Raw genomic sequence first — 20377 nt, 5'->3', positions numbered from 1 at the left:
CGGGAAGACGTTCCTAGCTCGCATAGACGTCGTCAACTCCTTCTTCATCCATCGTGTTCCTCCAAGTCTGGCCAAGTAAATAGCCAGGGACAAAGCCGTGAGTACATTTGGAATTGTACTCGCAAACCATCAAGAAAGGTATTTTGCAAGAGTGCAAGATAACAAGTGCTAAACTAAGATGACAAGAGGGAAGAGCTAATTTCTCTCGTGGAAAATAGCATGAGAAAGAGAAATAGTTTCTCTTGTGGATATAGCATGTGAAAGAGAATCAGTTTCTCTTGTGGATATAGCATGTGAAAGAGAATCAGTTTCTCTTGTGGACATAGCATGCCGCCATCTCAATTGATGGGGATGCTTAGGAAGTTCTATGACATATCTATACTTTTATTGGAGATGAGGTAGCATAAGACCATATCAGTTGATGGAAATGCTAGAGGATTCCTATGACATACCTATATCTTTATTGAAGAAGATACTTCAAAAGATACTTATGACATCTCTATATCTTTGTTAAAGAAGAGTTCCTCTTCAAGAAACATTTAGGAAAGAGTTCCCCACTTAGCCTTCATTTTTCCACGACCATCTCCATATGGTCAACACACGCCCTTTTCCGTACCCTTCCGGTACATCCAACACAACACTTTCTTTGCAAAGCATTTATCAAAACAAAACTCAAGCCCCGGTAAAGGTAGACCTTTGCAACCCGTCCATGACCGCGGACGCGGCTATTCGAATAGATTTGACTCTGCGAGTTTGCACACTTTCCCCACAACTATCCGGATACCTATCGTGTGGGCATCATCCCCGCATAACAACATATGCCACGTCGGATACCCGGACATAACCTTTCGCCCATCTCCACTGGCACGAGTCCTTCCCTGCGGGCTTACCCCTTCCCAGCACCCCGGCAGCATACCTCCTTTTGAGCATATCTCCGGCGCCATGACAGAAGACCCTCGCAATCGTCCGGCTATCGGTTAAGACGAGTGTATTGCCTCCTCCGAGCGCAACCCGGCGTCGGAGGTCGTCGTGACCCTCCCTAGAAAGTTGTGAAGGGTGCTCCTGCCAGCTTCAACAAACTACCGGCTAAGCCCCGTCCCACACCAGGGTAGTGTGGTTGCGCGATAAAAGTTGGGCTAGTGTACACTTATACGCAGTGCTCCTTTTTTAAAAAACACATTTCACCCACACTTCCTTTGCTTGTCCACAACCAACCATATTTCCTCCGAACAACCTTGTTCCAAACATTTTCCTTTCCAAAACATACACTTGAGTAGAGTTAACTTACCCAAGGTTTTCACAAACATTTACAACAAGGTAAGCCTTGAGGGGTTCCCAACCTATAGTTTCATGAGTGGAACTACTATTGCACTACGGCCGAGATGAGAGTCATCACGCCACAGATGGTGTAAAAGGGGGTAATGAGTGGATCATACTCGCTTAAGATAAGCATGTATGATGACAACACAAAGAGGATTATACTTTCAGATTTGTGGTGCTAAAAGTACAACTTAGATAGTGGAGTATCACTATCCAACATACTCTCCAATGGGTACACGGCATACTCCTCTCAAGTTGAGAATACACCAAGATCATGGCATTGATACCTCTAAATTACAAAAGTGGTGAGTGTGGTGTAAGTTACTATCTTGAGAGGGAAGATGCTCAAGTTGAGCATACAAGATGACCAAGTGGAATAGCACGACCATAATACCATGCATCCCATAATCACAACGACAATAGTGGAGTATCACCACTAGGGAGTACTCCACTAGCAACCATACATAGATGACAATAATAAGGAGAACAACACACATAGAACCGAGGTGCTTTGGACATCAACAAATGACATCCAACTACACACCGAATCAGAGATCAAAAGATGGCTTGCCTTGGCTTATGTGTCCCTGGACTTCTTCAACTCCATCAATATAAGAATCCCAACAACATAAATAAAATCCTCGTCCGATTCCACTTCTTCTCCTTCTCCAGAATTGTTCGCATCTATCGCCGGAAAATATAAAAGGAACACAATCAATCACATTGCACCAAAAAAACAAACATACAACAATCAACAATCAGTAGCTAACCACCTTAATAAGGGATAACCTACAAAATACTTATAGATACCACAAAACAATTTTAAGAGTTTTAATTTAGAAAACCCCATTTATTTACCTAGTAGAGGTATGAGAGTGCCACGACTTAGCAATTGCCTCTCTAGCTATCACCATGGCACAAACTAAGTATCCCCTGGTAGATAACATAAAAAGGAGGACAAGTGCATTAGTTTGGCATCACAAACATTCACAATACATTTTCAAACAATTTTTGGAAAAGTAGAAATCAGTTTTCCTAATTTAATTTGCTCACTTAACACTATACAAAAATAGGAAGCAAACCATATACCACATCATTTAAAAACTTAAGCAAAACAAAAGAGATAATGTTAGGTTGCATCGGTTTTGTTTTGCAAGCATAAAACAAAGGTTGTCCAATTTTAAGAAAAAGAGTTGGACAAGGGTTTTACGTAAACCAAAAAGTTTTGACCCAACAACTCATATAGCACACACATGTTAATATCAGTAACCAATATGCATGAACAAAGACTAACAGTATTTTTCCTAGATGGCCAGTACTAATACAAGACTAACCCAATTGGAATCACCCAAAAATATTAATCCTACAAATTTAGGAATTTGTTTGAATCTGACTGTACAGAAAACAAGATCTGTAAGCCATAAATCGTAGAAAAATCCTAAAAATATGAGACCACTGGCATTTGAAAGATATTTAAACAGAGATGCACACACAATTGGATTTGGGTTCAAAATGTTTCTGAAATCTCACAAATGGATTGATAAGTTTACTGCATGTATGTACCATTTGCTTTCTCTCTGGAGTTACAGAACAGATAAAGGTGTGGAACTTGTTTGAGATGATTAAGAAAACATCCAGCAGTCCTACAAAATTGGAATCACTCAATTAGGTTCAAAAATAAATTTTTGGTGATTTAAAAGCTAACAGCCATGTCTGCAGAACACACAGAAGAAGTTTAATTCACCACAAATCGTACATCAATCAAAAAAATATGAGGTCAGCTGCATCTGAAAGGTATTGAATAGGTGGTTCTTACCCAATCTGTTTCACTCAAAGATTCGTTCCCAAGCTCCTGGTTTAATTCGACAAAGTCAGATCTGACCAGATCTTTACCTGTGAACCATTTCAGTTTCAGGAGGTCAATCGAAGTGAAACCACTGCCAAAATGAAGGTACTGAAGAGGGCTTTCACCTACAGTTGAGTTTGCTCAAAAAGGTTTCGTAAAACGGAACAAATCTAACAAACAGTGAACCTGCATGTTTACAGAACTCTATTTACCACGGACAATCCGTAACGAATTTTAGGATGAGACCAACGCCAAGTTGTAGATCTTTTCAATATCTATCTGTGGAACTTTGAATCACTCGATTTGGATCTGCGCACGAGATTTGGTGGATTTTGCAAGTTCGTACCAGAATCTGAAACAGCAAGATAGCAGAAATTACTGCAAAGATTTGGACGAACTTTGCTCAAGAACTTCAGATCTGAGGATAGCTCAAGCTTCTCCATGCTTGTACCAACATGCATCTGCATCAAGATCCAATCTTAGCAATGGAGGAAGAGGAAGAGGAGAGAAAACCATCTAGGGTTGGGGAGAAGAAGGAGAGGGAGGCTCTCATGGTGAGGAGGAGCTTGAGGGAGGAGGGAGCTTCATCTTGGAGTTCTTTCCATGGCCATGGCCGGCCATGGGAGCTAGGTGGAGCTGCATTTTAGTGGGGGAGAGTAGGAGAAGAGTGTGAGGGAGTAGATAAGGTGGAGGAGTGAGTGGAGAGAAGAAAAATGAGAGCAAGAGGAGTGGAGGTGGCCGGCCAAGGGCCATTTATAAAGGGAGAGGGGGTTGGCTGCCTCCTTTTTGATTGGCTAGGATGGGTGGCTGCCCATTTAATTGTTGGGGTAGTTGAGAGGCAAGTCTTGCAAGAGAAGAAAGTGAGGAGGAAAGTGGCTGGCCGAAATTGCCATGCCAACATAATTGGCCGGCTCCATTCTTGCCAAATACAAGTGAACAATGTGAGGAAGAGGCACAACATCCATGTGAATAGATATGTGCATGATATTGAGGAGAAAATGTCAAAGAGTGACTTTGATGATGATAAAAATTGGAGTAGATACATATAGATAAAAAGGAGTATGAAGGTGACATGTGCCATGAGAATAATCTCCACCACTTTGGTTGAGACCAACTTATGATGAAGATAGTTCCCAAGGTATATTTGATGATTAGTAGCTTTTATAAGAATTCAATTTTGGAAGGATTGGGATGGACCACATGCAACAATGCATGTGCATGTCAAGGTAAATGGGATGGTGATGGTGGTTTAGACAATTATAGAGCAAGACTAAGAGACATTGTGAGTGAAGTAACCATGTACTCACAAGGATGAATATGGTGGCAGAAATCACCAATTCATGAGGTTAGGGTTATGATGGAAAAGAATAGAGGATTGAGATGGGTATGATGAGATATAACTTGTTCTTCAAATAAGAGGTAAATTGGGAGTGATTTGAAAATATCAAATGATCATCCATTTGATCAAAAATTGGAGGATGGAGGGGATACAATGTGGTGGATCGAGAGATGTGCATAAGATGTGCAAGAGTTGCCATTTGAAAAAGAGTTTAATTGAAAGGTATGGGACACACCTCAATTGTCTAGAGACAATTGGGAAAGAACCCAAGTGGAAATGGAATTTGAAAAGGTTGAGAGAAAACTAGTTGGAACATAGGAGTTCAAAATATTCTACTTGCTTTCTCAAGTTAGGTAGAGTTTTTCTCAAATGTAAAATAATCAAGAGGGAAACAAGAAATGGTATAGGTACCATAAACAAGCTTTTGTTAAAACAAAGCAAAATAGAAATAATGTTTTATAAATCAATACTTGGTAGAAATGGGATGAAAAACAAAACCCATTTCAGTTCCTTGTTTTCTTTGAAGAGAAATCTTGGAAAGTTTTAATAAAACTAGAAGTAGTTTTGTGATCAAAATTAGAGAAAGAAAACTGTAGGATTTTTGAGGAGGGAAACTAATTTAGGGAGGAGTGTTCTCAAGGGTAGATGGTGGCTACAAAATGTATCCATCATTCCCACTCTTGGTTTTGTGAAGATTAAACTTGAATAAAAACAAGAGGTAAAAGTGAAGGAAGTGATCTAGAGTTGAATCATTGGATAGGGTATAAGATGAAGTTGAATATATGTGATGCAAAGGTAGAATGAGACATGCAGGATGTGGAAATTGTAGAGGGAGATGCACAGATGAGATCCATGCATTGAGATCACCAAGTTGTGAATTAAGGATGATTGAGCTATCTTGTACCACAAAGAGAAAAATCAAGATGGCACACTCATGTTGTCATCAGGAGAGAGGTTTGATGTAGTAAGAAGGAAAACAATTCTTCCTAAGCCACACATGTGTTTTATTTGGTGAGTTGCTTGTTTAACCACTAGGGGTGTCGTTCTATGAGGTAGCTCAAGACAAAATTCAACAAGCAAATCAAGACAATTCATCTACCAACAGATCAAGGCCATTCATCATAGCAAACAGATCAAGGCAATTCACCTTAATTAGTCTACAGAAAAAGTTTTTGTTCCCCCTGATTTCTGAAATAAGGACAACTAATCAAGGTTGAAAAAGTTGGGGTGTTACAGTGGCTGTATCAGGGGGCAAGACCCTGGTGCTAGTGCACACTTGCGGAAAGTCACCCCGGCTTAAAGAGATTCTAGACAACCTTGCTCATTAGCTTCCCGTACAACCACATGCTACTATGGCTCTGGCTTGACAAAGTATGTTGTATGAACCCGGATCCTAGGGGCCAGGTGGTGGTAGAGGGATACTGTAGGTGTAACGTGGCCCTTAGGGAATGGTTCGGGTGATTACACACAGAAGGTCTCGGCCACGGTCTGCACCTGTCCTTTGAGCAAAATGTGCATCGAGGTAGAAGGATTTACCTGGCCATGTGGGTAAAGGTGTACAACCTCTCGAGAGTGTAAAAAATATAAGTACTTAGCCGTGTCCCCGGTTATGGACAACTTGAGCGAACTGACAAGTCCTTGTTCGAAGATCTCCTCATCCCAATTTCTTAAATAAAATTTGGTGGGTGAACAAGGGTAGGATGGTGCATTGGGGCTTTACCAATGTTACTGTTAATTTGGTACATTGGGGTTTTACCAATGTTACTGCTATTTAGATTGAAAGAAAATGTTTTGATAAATGATAGGGAAAATTGGCTTTATGCAAAATGAACCCGAGCTCTACCAGCCGGATGTGCACGTAGGTGTAGGATGCCTTTTGAGTCCACAAAAGTGTCCTTGCCAATACAATTCAAATGTATTGATTCCTTCGGGCTGCAACGTTTGATGTTGCGAGTATACCTAGCTGCTTGAAGAAGATGTTAGGATCACGAGTCTTTGCCCAACATGTCTGCCTGTGGCATCCGTGAAGGAAGAGGACTCCATGCTATTTGCTTTCCGCTTGATGTTGAACTCTGATTTATGTTTATGCTAGCCTTGAGCTATGCAAGCTGTATCGAACTATTTTATTTCCGCTGGATCTTAGGTTGTAATGAAGACCTTTGCTACTTGGTATTTCATCTTAAACTGTGTGTGCTAGCAGTCGATCCAGGGACTAGCACTAATGCACAGGGACTTGCACTTTTTAAAGTGAGGTCACTACAGATGGTATGAGAGCACTGTGTTGCCCATAGGTTCGTGACCCTAGGTTTGGATTAGAAATAGGAAGACCTTAGGATGAAATTCCATCTTATCAATCTAAACCATTTTTCTATTGAAAATAAATGTTTGAAAATTGGTTTTCTTGTATTCTCACCTATTCCATCTTCAAAACAAATCTTCATCTTTTAGACGTCCAATCATTGAAGACCTCAAGGAAGTGGAAGAGAAGCTTGAAGCTCCCAAGATGGAAAATAGAGTAGACACCACTTTCTCTTTTCTTTTCCAGACCAACGATATCTCCATGCATTGATCATACAAAAATGCGGTATGACCATACTAGTTTGTTAGTGTTTAAAATATTTGCTTGCGTGATTGATGATTGTTTATATGCTTGTGTTGTTCGGGGGTAGGAAATTTTATTTCTCTTTAGCTCTAGTCTAATTCTAATTCTTACCTCCCAAACCCCACAGCATGTCGCCCCGCCGAGAGCCCGAGGTGCCAACCTATGTTCAGCAGATGATGGAGGCACAGGCCCAGCTGATGCAAGCAGTGACTCAGACAATAACCCAGCTGAACAACCACATGCAGAACAACAACAACAATCCACCACCTCCGCCACCTCCACCTCCGCCACAGCAGGACCGTCTGACTAGGTTCCTGAGGCTGAACCCTCCCACATTCTCAAGTTCTCCTGAGCCAATCGTAGCTGATGACTGGCTGCGTACAATTAACAAGAAATTGGACACTATTCAAGCACATGGGGAAGAGAAGGTGCGGTTCGCCGCACATCAGCTTGAAGGACTCGCAGCTGAATGGTGGGACAACTACCAGATCACCTACCCTGACATCGCAGCCATCACTTGGGATCAATTTCAGAATGCCTTCCGCACTGCTCATGTCGCTTCTGGAGTCATTGCTCTGAAAAGGCGCGAGTTTCGCGACTTGCGCCAGGGATCTCGCTCCTTGTCTGACTATGCTGAGCTCTTCAACAAGTTGGCTCGTTATGCACCTGAAGATGTGAACACTGATAGGAAGAGGCAGGAGGAGTTCATGAGAGGCCTCAATGATGAGATATCCATTCAGCTTTGTGCTTCTAGGTACGCCAATTACCAGGAGTTGTATGACAGCGCAGTGGCAGTTGAGTCCAAGCACAACAGTATGGAGAACCGGAAGAGAAAGCACGGATATGACAAGTATGGATCAGGACCAGCTCACAAGATGCGGTCATATGGAGAAGGTAGTGGAAGTTCTGGCCATCACAAGTATGGTAGCAATGATGGTGGAAACAAGCACCACCACAATGGTCACAAGAATCACCACCACAACAACTCTGGGAAGAGTAATGGCAACCATCATGGAAATGGCAATGGCCACAACAACGACAATGACCACAACAACATCAATGGCCATCGCTTCGTGAAGAAGGACATCAACCAGTGTGAAAACCCCAAAATTAAAAAACACCATTTTTACAACATTAGTATTGATCACATGTCGCTAAACATGATTTCACGCTAAACCCATATTAAATAAAATTCAATCACCAAAGTCCTAGCAATATTTGCTTACATAGTTCATATACATCGGTTTCACTTTTCAGCCCCTAATAGAATTTCGAAATTTATAATTAAGTCCCTACCCACACTTCCTTAGTGGCAAGGTAATAGCCAACTCACAAACAGCTCACTTTCATCCACTTGTAAAAATTACAGCTAGAAGAGATACAAGTGTACACACGCATGTACATCAATGCTGTGCATGCAGCCCACCTGGCACAAATTGTGCTAAACCGACCTAGCCTCTCCCTACTATAAATAGACCGTCCATTTCACTATTCAGCATTTTCGACCAAACACTCCACTCTCTCCGACCACCCCTTTCTCCACCACATCTAATCTCCTCACCCAGTCATTCCTGTGTTGGGCATCTCTGCTTGATCAGGTACAGCAGTAGCAATGCCACTTGATGTTGCTTTTACTCTATCCTTGTAGAGTCTCCGTGTGCGTTTGTGCATGCTCTGATTACCTGAAATGTGGCAATAAAGAAGAATGGATAGATTTCAGAAAGTGTGACTAGCATGCCTAGTGTCTCTTCTTCATACTTCACTAAAATTTGTAAGAACTAGATTTAATCGGAGATCTTGCCTTGCATGTTCTTGACCTGGAAGTTAATCTGAAACCCGCCTCTGATTACTACTGCTGTACTAGTTTTGATTTGGTCTTTGTAACACTAATTAGGACCTAGAATAAGTTCACGGTAGTGCTACACTTAACTGTCTATCCAGTCCAAAGCTCTGCTAATATGCCTGCAACTCTTAGTAGTATTGTACTATACCGATGCATGGCAAGGAAGAACAAAGGGGATTAGCCCTTACCTTGTGGTAGAGGATTAGTAGTAGGAGTGTCGCTGGTACCGCGTTGGCCGTGGCGCTGCCTCGGCCGCGAGAGTCTCGGTCCGGCCCCGGTGGCGTCGACGTAGGCGACGACCATGGCCGTCGAGCCGTACAGCCAGTGATGGCCGCCGCCCCCCGTCGGGCATGGCCGTGTGCCTGGTTGGACGAGGCGGCGTAGATGGAGAGCGCAAGGAGGGAGGTAGGAGTCGTCGTTGTTGGGGACGGCGGCGAGCCCGTCGGACCCGGGGCGAAGGCGCTAGTGTTGGTGGCGTTGTCGTTCCAGGCGGCGGCGGCGAGTGTGGGGATTGAGAAGAGGAGGAAGAGGGGAGTTCGTAGGTACTAGCGACGGCGCCGGCGACAGCCGGATGTAGTAGATCGAGCTGTCGATGCCCGGTGGTGCTACTCTGTTCTGAGAGAGAGAGACGGATTTAGCAATACCAGGGGATTAGAGATGGAGTACTCGAGAGGGACACTAGTACTGGGTAGCTAGCCTCGGTTTTGACCGCAACTGCACAGGACCAAATAATAAACTATTTTTCTTTGGTGGAGATAGACATGCAAATTCGTTCTGGCCTGATGTGTGTATGCATGCCATTTCACAACACGATGGCATATGCTTGTTAGCTATGTAAATGGATTTGCCCAGTTTAAATGCGCTGCCTACTGATTTTGTAAGTTAGCTAAAATACTGAGAATACTGGTGAATAAATATTAGGAGCCGATCATGGAAATTTAGGAGACGCTGATGGTGCTTTCGAATCGGTCGGAGCGCTGCCGGGCAAGTTGTCGGGTTCCTATGTTTTTGCTAAAATGTTTTATGGGTTATGGTTTATCCCAAAATCTTGCATGAGAACCAAATACAAAGCTTTTGGTTTTCTAAATGAAATGTGAGAAGTGGATCGGAAAGATCCGCCGATTTGGCGAATGGACCAGATCCGGTGGTTTGTATGAGGTATGTCACCAAAACCCGGACAGGGTTGCGTTTTAAATATTTGGTGGGTAGAGGAGCTGGAATCGGTGAAAGCATCCCGGTCAGGATTGCCTTGGAAGTCAGGCTCCTCTACACAGGGATTATCTAATAAAAATATAACCAACTGGCGCTTACTTCAAAAGCGGCGCAACCCGTACTGACCATAGACCTGGAATGGGACGGGCTTAACCGACTAACCTTGCCAAGTAGCTACCTCTGCACGGGTGAGAAGGTGACTGTAGCCGGGTAGGTACAGTCACCCTAGGGCGAGACTGCCGGTTAGGGGTCTCGACCCGCGGGCCTTTGACGATTAAGGCAAGGTGGAAAAGCAGAGGTAGTGTACGGGCTGGCTAAAGGTTTTGGTCCCTTGGTCTAGTTGTGCGCCGTGGTAGCGCATGAACGAAATTGACCAAGTGACGCTATGGGCAAAGCAGTACACCTCTGATCAGAGAAAAATGTGATATCACTCCCAGCTTCCGGGTTTGGAAGTGCGTCGTGTGGGTCTTCCTCTAACACAGGATGTAAGATCCCACGTTGTCTGCCGCCAGCAGATTTCATAGATAAAAATATGGTTTTCCTACAAACAGGAAATCGGGGAGACGGTCGGACGGCTCAGTAGCCATTGAGTTTTTATTTTTCTTTAAATAACCCGCCACCCCTCCACCCCCGGCGACTTGCGGAGTACGTATTTTATACGTGCTCAGCCTTGATTTCTCCGTTGTTTTCCAGAGGCCGTGATGTATGACAACTCAGAAGAGATAGAGACCGGTGCTTATGATGAATCTGGCGCTTGTGGTGGCTTTGACTTTGACTTTGCTGAAGTGGAGTATGAATATGGGGAAGCCGATGTCCAAGGCTATGAGGAGTAGCTAGATTTATGGCTTGTAGTTCAAGCGGGTGGGATTGTATCACCTTAGTATGTCGGTTAAAGTGACACTTAGTGTGACGATGTAATAAAGGACACCGCTTTCAAACGGTGAAAGTATCCACTATGTACATGCTACTGTTCTCCTTGGCTGGTCCTGGCGCAACTCTGAAGTGACGGTTTCCGTTACGCTTGATTTAATCGAACGTAACGGGGCGTCACAGCCAGGTAGAGTGCTTCAAGTGCAGGAAGACTGGACACTTTGTCAATGACTGCCCTGAGAAGAAGGCTGAGGAAGCAAGGACGGTTGTGGATGCAGGCAAGCCGAACCCGTTCCAGAAGGGGCATGCCAACCATGTCAATGTTGAGGAGATCTACGATGAGCCGGACGCAGTGATTGGTACGTTCATGCTCAATTGCTTTTCAGCACTTGTTCTATTTGATACTGGTGCATCGCATTCTTTCATATCAAGAGCATTTGTGGCTAAGAATAATCTGCCCACTAAAACAACGGGATGGCCTCTTAGGGTAAGCTCTCCAGGGGGAGAGATGTTAGCAACTGATGGATGTAGAAATTTGACCCTGCAAATTGGAAAACATAATTTCCCAGCCAACTTAGTAGTCCTACCATCCCAAGGTCTAGGTAATCCTAGGCATGGACTATGACCACTTATGGAGGCATAATAGATTGTGCAAAGATATCAATTACACTCACAACCCCAGAAATGAAGAGGATTCGTTTCAAATCAACCTTTGAGCTTAAAGGTAGTAAGGTCAACTCTCTTAAGGGGGTTAGCCTAGAGGATGTAGTAGTAGTGAAGGAATACCCAGATGTGTTTTCGGAAGAGTTGCCGGGAATGCCACCGGATAGAGATGTTGAGTTTCTAATTGAACTATTGCCCGGTACTGGACCCATAGCTAAGAGACCATATAAGATGGATGTTGATGAACTAAAGGAGCTAAAGAAGCAACTTAAGGAGCAAATCGAGAAAGGATTTATTCGGCCTAGTTCATCATCTTGGGGAGCACCTGTACTGTTTGTCGAGAAGAAAGACTCTAGCAAGAGATTAGTGATGGACTACTGATACGTCTCCGACGTATCGATAATTTCTTATGTTCCATGCCACATTATTTATGATATCTACATGTTTTATACACATTATATGTCGTATTTATGCATTTTCCCGCACTAACCTATTAACGAGATGCCGAAGAGCCGATTCTGTCGTTTTCGCTGTTTTTGGTTTCAGAAATCCTACAAAGGAAATATTCTCGGAATTGGACGAAATCAACGCCCAGGGGCCTATTTTGCCACGAAGCTTCCAGAAGACCGAAGAGAAGACGAAGTGGGGCCACGGGGCGCCGGCACACTAGGGCGGCGCGGCCCAGGAGGGGATCGCGCGGCCCTGCTGTGTGGGGCCCCCGTGACCCCTCCGACTCCGCCCTTCCGCCTACTTAAGGTCTTCGTCGCGAAACCCCCAGTACGGAGAGCCACGATACGGAAAACCTTACTGAGACGCCGCCGCCGCTAATCCCATCTCGGGGGATTCTGGAGATCACCTCCGGCACCCTGCCGGAGAGGGGAATCATCTCCCGGAGGACTCCTCACCGCCATGGTCGCCTCCGGAGTGATGAGTGAGTAGTTCACCCCTGGACTATGGGTCCATAGCATTTGCTAGATGGTTGTCTTCTCCTCATGTGCTTCATTGTCGGATCTTGTGAGCTGCCTAACATGATCAAGATCATCTATCTGTAATTCTATATGTTGTGTTTGTCGGGATCCGATGGATAGAGAATACTATGTTATTTTGATTATCAATCTATTACCTATGTGTTGTTTATGATCTTGCATGCTCTCCGTTATTAGTAGAGGCTCTGGCCATGTTTTTACTCTTAACTCCAAGAGGGAGTATTTATGCTCGATAGTGGGTTCATGCCTCCATTAAATCCGGGACGATGACGAGAAAGTTCTAAGGTTGTGGATGTCTTGTTGCCACTAGGGATAAAACATTGATGCTATGTACGAGGATGTAGTTATTGATTACATTACGCACCATACTTAATGCAATTGTCCGTTGTTTTGCAACTTAATACTGGAAGGGGTTCGGATGATAACCTCGAAGGTGGACTTTTTAGGCATAGATGCATGTCTGGATAGCGGTCTATGTACTTTGTCGTAATGCCCAATTAAATCTCACAATACTCATTATATCATGTATGTGCATTGTCATGCTCTCTCTATTTGTCAATTGCCCGACTGTAATTTGTTCACCCAACATGCTATTTATCTTATGGGAGAGACACCTCTAGTGAACTGTGAACCCCGGTCCATTCTTTTACATTAAATACAATCTCACTGCAATACTTGTTCTATCTGTTTTCTGCAAACAATCATCATCCACACTATACATCTAATCCTTTGTTACAGCAAGCCGGTGAGATTGACAACCTCACTGTTTCGTTGGGGCAAAGTACTTTGGTTGTGTTGTGCAGGTTCCACGTTGGCGCCGGAATCCCTGGTGTTACGCCGCACTACATCTCGCCGCCATCAACCTTCAACGTGCTTCTTGACTCCTACTCGGTTCGATAAACCTTGGTTTCTTACCGAGGAAACTTGCTCGTTGTACGCATCACACCTTCCACTTGGGGTTCCCAACGGACGCGTGTTGTACGCGTATCAAGCTAAATTTCTGGCGCCGTTGCCGGGGAACTGAAGAAAAGTTACACCACAAAGATTTTTAACTCCCACGTCAACTACACGCCAGCAAGTAAATTTCTGGCGCCGTTGCCGGGGAGATCAAGACACGCTGCAAGGGGAGTCTCCACAATCCAATCTCTTTACTTTGTTTTTGTCTTGCTTTATTTTATTTACTACTTTGTTTGCTGCACTTATATCAAAACACAAAAAAATTAGTTGCTAGTTTTACTTTATTTACTGTCTTGCACTCTATATCAAAACCACAAAAAAATTAGTTACTTGCATTTACTTTACTTGCTTCATCATGTTTCCTCCTAAGTTTATTCTTAAAGATGTACCGGTAGGCCGAGGGTCTATCCTCGGGAAAGATAACATAGAATTTTTTTTCACTCATATTAGTACGGCTGAAGATTTTGAAGATAGACACTTGGTAGAACTTGCTCCTACTTATGAAATTGATGTTGCTTCTTTAGTACACGCGCTAGAAGCTAGATTTGTTAATCTCAATCCTGTAATTCAACATATGTTTCTTACACTTAGTGATATGGAAGAAGGAGAAAAGAAAGATTTTGTATCAGAAACCCTTCTTAAAGAATTTGGGGGAATAGCAAGAGAAGCTAGAAAAGTCTTTACTAAATATAATATGCTTGGATCTTATACAAACTTTGCTAGCACCCTTGAGAAGATGGAAAAAGATAGACAAAAGTACACTAATAAAGTTAATTATGAGGGGGATATTAAAACATCGATACCTTGCAAGCTCTTGGGAATGTGCGAGGCACTAGAAAAGAATTTTGATTGGATTGTTCCTGAAGATTTGTTTGATGAGAGTAGCAAGCCTAAGGGTAATAAAAAGGGAGCCTCTGAAACTTACATAGATAAGATACAATGCATAGTTGAGAAAACTCCCAACACCTCTGGTAATGATGTCAATGCTTCACCTCTCGATAATACTTGATACACACTTTCTGCGCCTAGCTGAAAGACGTTAAAGAAAAGCGCTTATGGGAGACAACCCATGTTTTTACTACAGTATTTTTGTTTTATATTTGAGTCTTGGAAGTTGTTTACTACTGTAGCAACCTCTCCTTATCTTAGTTTTGTGCATTGTTGTGCCAAGTAAAGTCGTTGATAGTAAGGTTCATACTAGATTTGGATTGCTGCAAGCGATATGCATTTCTTTGCTGTCACGAACTTCGACCTGCCTCTGTGTAGGTAGCTCAGAAAAATATTCCAATTTACGTGCGTGATCCTCAGATATGTACGCAACTTTCATTCAATTTGGGAATTTTTATTTGAGCAAGTCTGGTGCCTCAATAAAATCCATCTTTACGGATTGTTCTGTTTTGACAGATTCTGCCTTTTATTTCGCATTGCCTCTTTTGCTATGTTGGATGAATTTCTTTGATCCATTAATGTCCAGTAGCTTTATGCAATCTCCAGAAGTGTTAAGAATTATTATGTCACCTCTGAACATGTTAATATTTATTATACACTAACCCTCTAATGAGTTGTTTCGAGTTTGGTGTGGAGGAAGTTTTCAAGGATCAAGAGAGGGAGATGATACAATATGATCAAGGAGAGTGAAAGCTCTAAGCTTGGGGATGCCCCGGTGGTTCACCCCTGCATATTTTAAGAAGACTCAAGCGTCTAAGCTTGGGGATGCCCAAGGCATCCCCTTCTTCATCGACAACATTATCGAGTTCCTCCCCGAAACTATATTTTTATTCCATCACATCTTATGTACTTTGCTTGGAGCGTCGGTTTGTTTTTGTTTTTGTTTTGTTTGAATAAAATGGATCCTAGCATTCATTGTGTGGGAGAGAGACACGCTCCGCTTGTTGCATATGGACAAGTATGTCCTTAGGCTTTACTCATAGTATTCATGGTGAAGGTTGAATCTTCTTCGTTAAATTGTTATATGGTTGGAATCGGGAAATGCTACATGTAGTAATTCTAAAATGTCTTGAATAATTTGATACTTGGCAATTGTTGTGCTCATGTTTAAGCTCTTGCATCATATACTTTGCACCCATTAATGAAGAAACACTTAGAGCTTGGTAAATTTGGTTTGCATATTTGGTCTCTCTAAAGTCTAGATAATTTCTAGTATTGAGTTTTGAACAACAAGGAAGACGGTGTAGAGTCTTATAATGTTTACAATATGTCTTTTATGTGAGTTTTGCTGCACCGGTTCATCCTTGTGTTTGTTTCAAATAACCTTGCTAGCCTAAACCTTGTATCGAGAGGGAATACTTCTCATGCATCCAAATCCTTGAGCCAACCACTATGCCATTTGTGTCCACCATACCTACCTACTACATGGTATTTCTCCGCCATTCCAAAGTAAATTGCTTGAGTGCTACCTTTAAAATTTCCATTCTTCACGTTTGCAATATATAGCTCATGGGACAAATAGCCTAAAAACTATTGTGGTATTGAATATGTACTTATGCACTTTATCTCTTATTAAGTTGCTTGTTGTGCGATAACCATGCTTCTGGGGACGCCATCAACTACTCTTTGTTGAATATCATGTGAGTTGCTATGCATGTCCATCTTGTCTGAAGTAAGGGAGATCTACCACTTTATTGGTTAGAGCATGCATATTGTTTGAGAAGAACATTGGGCCGCTAACTAAAGCCATGAATCATGGTGGAAGTTTCAGTTTTGGACATATATCCTCAATCTCATATGAGAACATTAACTGTTGCTACATGCTTATGCATTAAAGAGGAGTCCATTATCTGTTGTCCATGTTGTCCCGGTATGGATGTCTAAGTTGAGAATAATCAAAAGCGAGAAATCCAAAATGCGAGCTTTCTCCTTAGACCTTTGTACGAGGCGGCATGGAGGTACCCCTTTGTGACACTTGGTTAAAACATGTGTATTGCGATGATCCCCGTAGTCCAAGCTAATTAGGACAAGGTGCGGGCACTATTAGTATACTATGCATGAGGCTTGCAACTTGTAAGATATAATTTACATGATACATATGCTTTATTACTACCGTTGACAAAATTGTTTCATGTTTTCAAAATAAAAGCTCTAGCACAAATATAGCAATCGATGCTTTCCTCTTTGAAGGACCTTTCTTTTACTTTTATGTTGAGTCAGTTCACCTATTTCTCTCCACCTCAAGAAGCAAACACTTGTGTGAACTGTGCATTGATTCCTACATACTTGCATATTGCACTTGTTATATTACTCTATGTCGAGGGTACTCCTCGCCAATGCCCTCCGATAGGGGCTTAGGGTTGACGGAATCCTGCAAGCTGACACGAGACATCGGTTCACAGACAAGCGGGGAGAGCGATTTACCCAGGTTCGGGGCCCTCGATGAGGTAAAACCCTTACGTCCCGCTCGTCTCGTTCTTGATTATGATAATAATGGGTTACAATGGGGTGCCGAATAGTTCGGCTGAGATCTCGTCGAGATGGCTATTGCTATGATGACCTAGCTCTAAGCTTTTTCTGGCTAAGATTGCTAAGATCGATTCTGACCCTCGGCAGCCCCTCTCCTGGCCTTTATATAGGAGGCCAGGTCTCAAGGGTCCTAACCGAGTACGACTAGGTTTACAGTAGTTTAGATCCAATCTTTCCTTGTTTGTTCGCTTCCTTGTCTTGCCCGTCAAGGAATCCTCTAGTGCGCCGACCTAGTGGCCCATCTCGCCTTCAGGTATCTTCATGGGCCTCCAATTTGTCAATACCGAGATAGGGCAATACTGGTTACCCGAAGGGTAATGCCCACGTCGTAGCCCCGAGTGTCTAGCCGAAGATAATTCAGGTAGAGACTAATGCATGTTTTTTCCCGACATTCTTCTTCTTCATTGCTCTTGTTCATCTTGATTATGCTTCATCTTCTTTTTATCGGGTGCGCGTCGGCGCTCCCGATGGGAGTAGCCCCGAGTCTAGGTACGGACGCTTGCAATCCGTGCGTAGACTCAAGTTGTACTACTCGAATACTTTCCTCTGCCAAGTTTTTCACAAGTCTTCATAGGTCATCCGATACATTTTCTTTTTGCAAAGGATAATGAGTAACGTGCCCAACTTTTGTTACTCTACACAGAATCAAGTCCCCGGGCATGATCCTGGAGTGCAAAAAACTTTCACCGGGTGTGCACCGCGTCCTCCCGATGGGAATAATTAACGAAGTTTGCAAAAAAACTTTCAAACTTTTACTCCTTCGACTGCTTATTCTGTCGAATCTTCTTTTTATCGGGTGCGCGTCAGCGCTCCCGATGGGAGTAGCCCCCGAGTCCAGGTTCGGATGCTCGCAATCCGTGCGTGGACTCAAATCCTTCATCCGATGACTTTTTACGTTTCCTTCGAATGCTTCCAAATTATGACGTCATAGTTGTGGGCCAATTGACGGGATTTGACTTGACGTGTAACTGTTGTGGGCCAATTGATGGGACTTGACCTGACGGGCCCACCCTAGTTCTGTGCGGGCAGTTTTTAGGTCTTAACTAGTGCACGCGCGGCGATCGAGGCGTCTCCTCATTTTTCGCGCGACGTGGGAATAATGGGCCGCCGGTTCCACTCTTTCTTCTAGCGCCACGTGTACAGTCAGATCTACTTCTCTCCCCACGATGCTTTGTGGAGTTATGGCCACGTTCGGGCTCAAATCCTTACGGGATAAATAGGGAGCTTCCTTTCTTTTTACCTTTTACCCCGTTCACTTGCTCATCTTCTCCCTCAAGCCTCCTGTTCTTCTGCCTTTCCATCAGAAGCTTCGTTCGCCATGGGTAAGAAGAAGAGTGGCAGCACATCGGAGGCGACCAAAGTTAGCCGCGACTGGAGCGCCTCTGCCATTACCAATCGCGACATCAAAAAACTTCGCGCCCTCGGCTTCATCTCCACATCTGAGGATGACGTTCGTCTCCCAGGTCAGGTTTCTCGCCCGAGTCCCCCAAAGGGCTTCACCGTCATGTTCGTCGCTTTTCTGTTCCGTGGCCTCTCTCTTCCGGCGCACGAGTTCCTTCGCTCCCTTCTTTTCTTCTATGGGATTCAGCTCTGGCAGCTGACCCCAAATTCCATCCTCCACCTTTCCATTTTTGTCACCGTTTGTGAAGCTTTCCTCGGCATTGAGCCCCACTGGGGCCTTTGGAGGAAGATCTTCTACGTGAAGCGTCACAATGATAGCAACGGCCCCCGTTGTCGGCGGCGTCGGCTTTGTTGTCAGGAAGGAGGTCGACTACTTCGACTATCCGATGAAGGAATCCGTCCAGGGCTGGCGCAACAAATGGTTCTACCTTCGGGACCCCGTCGTTCTCGGGCGGCGTTCAAATCTCCCCCTTTTTGACGATGTCTTGGTGGCTCACAAGAAGAAGTCTTGGAACAACGCCCTTTCTCCCGAAGAAAAGGCGACAGCCGATGAGCTATTCAAGCAAATTGTCATTCTGAAGAATTCAGGAGGCATGACGATGCGTGGTACTGAAGTAGTTTCAGTGTTCCTGCAACGTCGAGTGCAGCCGCTGATGTCTCGCCCTCACCAGCTGTGGCTTTTCGCTGGCAAAAATGATAAGTCGAGGGTCAACTCTGCCGACCTTTCGGCAGATGAGCTCCAGAACGAAGTTCGTCGCCTAACATGCCTCAGTACTAAAGACACCATCGTCTTGACATCGGCGCGCCCTCCTTATGATTCCAAGCATCCTCCGTCCAAGGTAACCTTATTGTCCTTCGTTTACTGTCATTACTCCTTCTTTTTGTTTGTACCTTACACGTTTTGCTATCTTTCTGCAGGTCCCCGCTGTCGCCCAATGTTATCCTCCATCACCCGAGAGCGGAGCGGTGTTAGAGGACGACGATGACGATTCTGAAGGAACCGAGGATACCCAGCACGCCCTTGAGGACAGCGATGTCCAAGAGGAGGAAACTGCTGAAGATGACGCCTTTCTCAAGAGCAGACGTCGTAAGCAGGTACATGATGATCTTATCACTTCAGCTGAATCAAGTCCTAAAGGAGGAGATAATGATGCCGACGAAGCTGCTTCGCCTCCTCTTGCTAAGAAGGGTTCAACCAGTTTCTTCGTGGACGAAGATGACCTGGACTTGTGAGTATTTATACTCTTGTTACTTTCATTTCTTGTCACCTTGTATGCTAACTGCACGCTGTACTTAAACAGCTCTGCCGATGATGATGACGATGTTCCTCTCGCAAAGAGGGCTAAACTAGCTTACGAGAGAGCGAGCATCGGCTAAAGAATCAAACCCTTCTCCTGCCAAGTCGACACCTCCATCCCGAACGGGTGTAGAGAAGGTCCCAGTGTCGAGAGTTATTCCTTCCGATGATGCTCCCACCCCGCCGGCTGGCCGCGATCACCTAAGTACTTTAATCTGTCAAGTTTTGCTGAATTTCCATCACCTGACTCCTCTTGACTTTTTCCCGGCTGCAGCCAATTTATGCTACAGTCGATGCTGTAGCGGACTTTGCAGAACAATTTACTCGCCTCGAAGCCGAAAACTCCCAACTTCGGAAGGCCGTCAAATCTTCGGCTGATCAGGTGGTCGAAGCCAACAGGCTTGCTGCCGATGCCAAAAGTGAGAATGCCTTGTTGAAGGAAGAAGTATATCGGCTGAAGCGTCAAATGAAAGATGACCAAGATGCCAGGCGTGCAGCGGCGGCTGCGATTGATGAGAAGGAGGGTGTCCTCCGTGAATCCATCAAGGATTTATTGGGTAGAAA

The sequence above is a fragment of the Lolium rigidum genome, chromosome 6 (assembly GCF_022539505.1).
Source record: "Lolium rigidum isolate FL_2022 chromosome 6, APGP_CSIRO_Lrig_0.1, whole genome shotgun sequence".
Taxonomy (NCBI): domain Eukaryota; kingdom Viridiplantae; phylum Streptophyta; class Magnoliopsida; order Poales; family Poaceae; genus Lolium; species Lolium rigidum.
Note: the sequence above shows the minus strand (reverse complement) of the source record.